The following is a 4,836-nucleotide window of genomic DNA, read 5'->3' as shown; positions in this document are numbered from 1 at the left end:
CCCCACTTCGGGAGCTACCGGGGCGGGGAATAACAGTCGCCCCGGCCGGGGGGGCGGGGACGCACGGCACCTGGCAGCGTCCGTCCTGCCCACACTGAGGTCCCGCCCCGCCGCCGGGAGGGGCTGTGGGACGCCGGTGCTGGGTCGCTGCTGAGCCCGGTGGGGGCTCGGGGGAACCTCGAGCGTTGTACCGGTGGAGAGGCACGGAGGAGATGGCGATGGGTACCTTGAGAGCTGCCCGTAACCGACCGGGCCGTTTTTGTGCTGCGTTTTCGCACCTCACTCCCGCTTCTAAATGTAGGGGCACAGCCTGAGGCACTGTTTCACATTTAGGCTGAGCAGTATCGACTCAGTACACCTCAGCGAAGCACGGGTGCGTGCATTGGCCTGGGCACAAATGCTGTCCACTGGCCTGTCTTGGTCTGGGCTGGGAGCCTGCCTTTCCATCCATTGCCTTGGGGTGGAGAGAGTGAAGGCGTAGCAAAGCAAAGCATATGGTTATTCGAATGCGTCCCTAATTTACGAAGCATTTTATCAGGTCTTGCGTCAAGAGAAATCCAGAAATGCTTTTCAGCCCAGCTGTTTTCAGTAGCTCCAGAGTGCGCTGCGTTGCTGGGAGTTTCTGAGAGGGAAGGGTTTGTCACCCAGCTGGCACTTGTCCACCCCATTCTTAGCTTGCTTGACATCCATCTCAGTGTAAAATATGCTGAGGAATAACATAAATGCCCACCAGGAAGTAAGGATTACATTTTAAGGGCTGCTGTTACACATCTGTCAGACATTAATATTCACTGCTGCTAGATGTTTTTTAGTACCAAGGCAGTCCTTGAGCTGCGGGACTTCAGAGTGATTTACACAGGCATCAGTTATGCAATCTCTTTCTGAGGGCGCTGAAGTACGATGACAAAAAGTATTTGGTTGGAGTTCTGAGCTGGTTTAAAATGCACTACTGAGATGGCTAACAGAACAAACTCCTCTGAGTATTTTTGGTCGTATGAATATTATTGGGATTATATAGATCCAATTCCAGTAGATGGAAGCAAGTTGAAGGTTAATAAATGTAAGTATTGTAGAGCAGTAGGTGCTAATCTAGTACAGGAGAAATGTTGCATAGCTTGTCTGACTGACTTATTTTTTGTTTTCCTTGCAATAGAGACCATGCCGGGTTAGATTTCCGTGGTTTGTATGGATGGGAGTCTGCCTTCCAAACTGTCTGTGCTCTAATAGCAGTTATTACTAATACTGAGACTCTTTGCTTTATCTTACAGTATTTGAAACTGTAAGACTGCTGATACTAACTCTTATTTAGGACAGCTTCCTTTTTAGCTGTTTGCTAAGTGGAAACTTAATGACTTGCAAATCTGTAGTTTGGGGTGTTAGTTACCCACATGCTACTATCAGAAAAGTTGACAGAACGAGCAGAGTTTTTCATAAGACTATTGTGTTTTCATCTTGGGAACGTAAGGCTTACATTACAACTGATAAACGTTCAAAACCTTAGTAAAAGAAGAAGTGTATGTTTCCACTAGCCTGGAACAACAAGCTGAAAACATATTCCATTACTCTTCCTCCTTTGTTCTAGAGCTACTGAACTGTAAGGTAAAGTAATAATATACATTATTGTTAAAATACTTTATTGCTGTAAAAGCTGATTCTGCTGGGTTTAGAAGTTTGTTTTCAAAGTATATAATATGAAATAGCATTCACCAAATTCACCCTGCGACAGTTAATTCTGTTTCACTCTTGGTTTTGCACAATAAGACAACAAAGTCTTTTTATGGTTACTTAAAGTGGCTAGTAATATTTTTTTTCCTAATGTAACTGCATTGGTTAGGTTTTGATAAGATAGAATCACAAGCTATGTCATGAGGGAGTTACACAACTTAACCGTGTATAGTTGGGTGGATTAGCAAAGATCGAGGGGAAGTGGGTAGGCATGTGCAAGTCACTTACTATAGGCAGTGTTTTCCCTCGATTCCTGCCAAGTCTCTACCTATGGTTGTATCCTCATTTGAGTGACAAAGCTATGGGCTTTCCTGGTTGCTGTTTAGTTTACTGAAGACTACAACTGTTCAGATAGGGTTTCAAAGTAGCTTTCCGCAACGTTATCATAGTGACCTGGTCAAAATATTTTCATGTTTCTCTAATTAATAATGCAAGAAACTGTCTTTCTAATAGTGAAGACTGAGCTGGACAGTGCTAAGAGCTTTGTGTGCTTCAGTTGCGTTATGAGAGCAAGATTAAGAGAAGAGAGCAGAAGCTCTTATTCTGCACTGCCTCTAGAAAAGATTTTCTCTCCACTCTGTTGAGCCCAGGGTTTATTTCCTTCAGCTTAGAGGAATATGCCTTAAAGAAGGTGTAAATATCCACATCTTTCCATATATAAAGTCTGAATACTGTAGAGCGACACTTGGTGCTGCTGGGTTCATCAGGCAGGTTATGAGCAGCTTCTCAAATTCTCCTAATTTTACAGTTAGGGCAGATCATTTCCCCCACATTTCACCAGGGAAACCCCAAACTGCTGAGTTAAGGTAGCTGTAAGTCCCCAGCATGTGGCTGGCTTAGCAAAAACACAAAAATCAGGAATGTAACCTTTTCCCTTTTTTCTCATTAATAATATCTTTCTAACATTTGGGTTGCCTGATACATAATAGAGGTGGAGTTTTTGTTACAGCATTTCCCTCCATGGTTATTATAGGATATTTCTCTTTACCCAGCTGCCTGTCTTCTTGAGACTTGTAGATATTGTGCTTCTGAGAAAAGATGCTCTCCCTCTGTTAAATTTAATTTAGATTTGTTCATAGTTTCATGGGGAAAATTGCCCCATACACGTGTGGCAGTGCTTATGGGTGATCTCATAAGCCTTATTTCCATTAAAAAAGAGTAAACTGATCTCTTATTTTTTGTTTGGGTTTTTTAAATTGGTCTCTCCCCCTAAAGAAATAGAGAAGTCTGCCCCCTTTCAGGTCTTTCTATATTCTAAGGAGATGATTTATGCAATCGTACTCTGTGTTTATGCGTCTCATCTGCTCCTATGGTAACTCCAACTTGATATAGTTACAAAGGAGTGGAGGCCTCAAAGTTACAAAATATCTGCAAGTTCCTACAACGAGATACATTGTGAGTGAAGACCTTTGCTGTCAAAAAGGCTTCAGGGTGACTTCATGCCCTGTTGGACACCAAAGGAAATCACCTTTGGGCTCAGCTTTAGGAAACAAACCTGCAGGAAACCAGGCTTCTCTATTTTAGCTGCTCATCTCCCAGGCAAAGAAGAAAGATGCAAGTGTAGTGTTTGGGATCTACGTTTTTGTTTCCCCCCTCAGCAGGTTAATGTTAAGGCAACTGGAGTCCCCTGGGGCAGCTGTTTATGTAAAATATTTCTAGGCAGCTTGTCAGAATGGAGTTCTGCTCCATGATTTGTGTCTTTTAAAGAGCTCACATTGGCTCTACCTATTTCTAAACTAAAAATGCTTGGTTCGGTTTTTGATAGCCAGGGAAGTAAAACTGTTTTGGGTTTCTTTTGGTTGTGCTTTTTGGTTTGGTTTTTTTTGCTTCCTGTAAAAATAGACATTTTTCCATGTCAGCAGTCAAGGAGGAATGGAGACTGCGTCATCTTGGTGCTTTCATTCTTCCTTCTCCAAATACCAGTGGGAGAACAGTGAGTTACAAGTTGTAAAGAAAACACCAAGGGAAATAATTCCACAGTTGGTTAGTTTTTTCCTTGTTTTGAATAAAAGCACTAGTCAAGCAATGAATATACTCTGTAAGTTTTCCTGTCTCTGCATAATATTTACATTCTTGTAACTTCAAAAGCCACCTTTGGGATTGTTGTCTCCATGTGCTTGGAAGTTTGTAGATGAAATAAGGTCAGCAAGTTCTTTGCCCTTTGTGCTGAAGATGAAATGTGATTACTTCCTCTCAGATAGCCACAGACGTTCCAAGTTTGTCAAAATGTAGGATACCTCCAGGATCACAGTAACCGCTGTATTGATGCTCCAGAGGGCCTGTGATGATTGGCAGCAATGGGACCTGGGTGTTTGTTTAGGTGCATTGCTGAATCAGCCCAAATGAATCATACAGTCGTTGTAACCCCTGGGATGGGATTATAGCTCCCTAATTCAATTTTGCCTGGGTTGTGGTTGTTTGGGTTATGTAAAACACACACCTGAGTCTCTGCATTTTCTTTACTGTTATGTGCCCTGTCCCTGAAGCATTTTGAGACCATGTTTGTCTCATGAAAATGAATATAAATCCAGCTATAAAGTCATGATCTTGTTTTCTATTAATAGCATGGTGCAACTCTCTCTGTTTTGTATAAAAATAATGAAAAGTGTGATTGGTTCATGAACTAATAGGCTATTTAAAAACATATGCACACGCACAAAAGGTGTCAGTAAAATTTAGCAATAGAAAAGCTTCTTATAGATTGTTAAAATATGTTTTCCCAGTTTAAAAAAAATCCTAATTGCAGGATTTTAAAAGCAGTCAGGAAGTTTCTGTTGATCCTTCAAGAGTTCAAACTCCTCCTGAGACCTGGAGCAAATTTGGTTAACTTCAGTGAATTCCATGAATTGTATTAAAGCTGCTTTTAAAAGATGAAACCAAAATAGCTCTGATAGGGAACTCTATAAATCCAAACTCTACATTTCTGTCCTGACGGGTTTGAACACTTCCAAATTTTCAGCTTTTCAAAATCCATGGACCATGAGCTTCCTTTTTTGTTTGTTTGTTTTTTGTTGTTTGTTTTTTTTTAACAGAAGTCCTCTGATTCTCCCTCAAGGAGTTGGGGTTGGCCAGGAGCATCCCGTCACTTTTCCCCATAATAAGTTTAGGAAG

The 4,836-nt window shown here is 41.6% G+C and overlaps 1 protein-coding gene across 1 annotated transcript in view; it reads right to left on the bottom strand.

The window, feature by feature from the left end:
• Window positions 1-4,836, bottom strand: part of MIS18A (MIS18 kinetochore protein A) — a 23,750-nt gene that overhangs the window by 3,562 nt on the left and 15,352 nt on the right. The gene's annotated exons all lie outside the window — the stretch shown is intronic.

This window comes from Mesitornis unicolor, unplaced genomic scaffold (genome assembly GCF_000695765.1).
Source record: "Mesitornis unicolor isolate BGI_N332 unplaced genomic scaffold, ASM69576v1 scaffold11684, whole genome shotgun sequence".
Taxonomy (NCBI): Eukaryota; Metazoa; Chordata; class Aves; order Mesitornithiformes; family Mesitornithidae; genus Mesitornis; species Mesitornis unicolor.
This window is presented reverse-complemented; position numbering and strand designations above follow the sequence as displayed.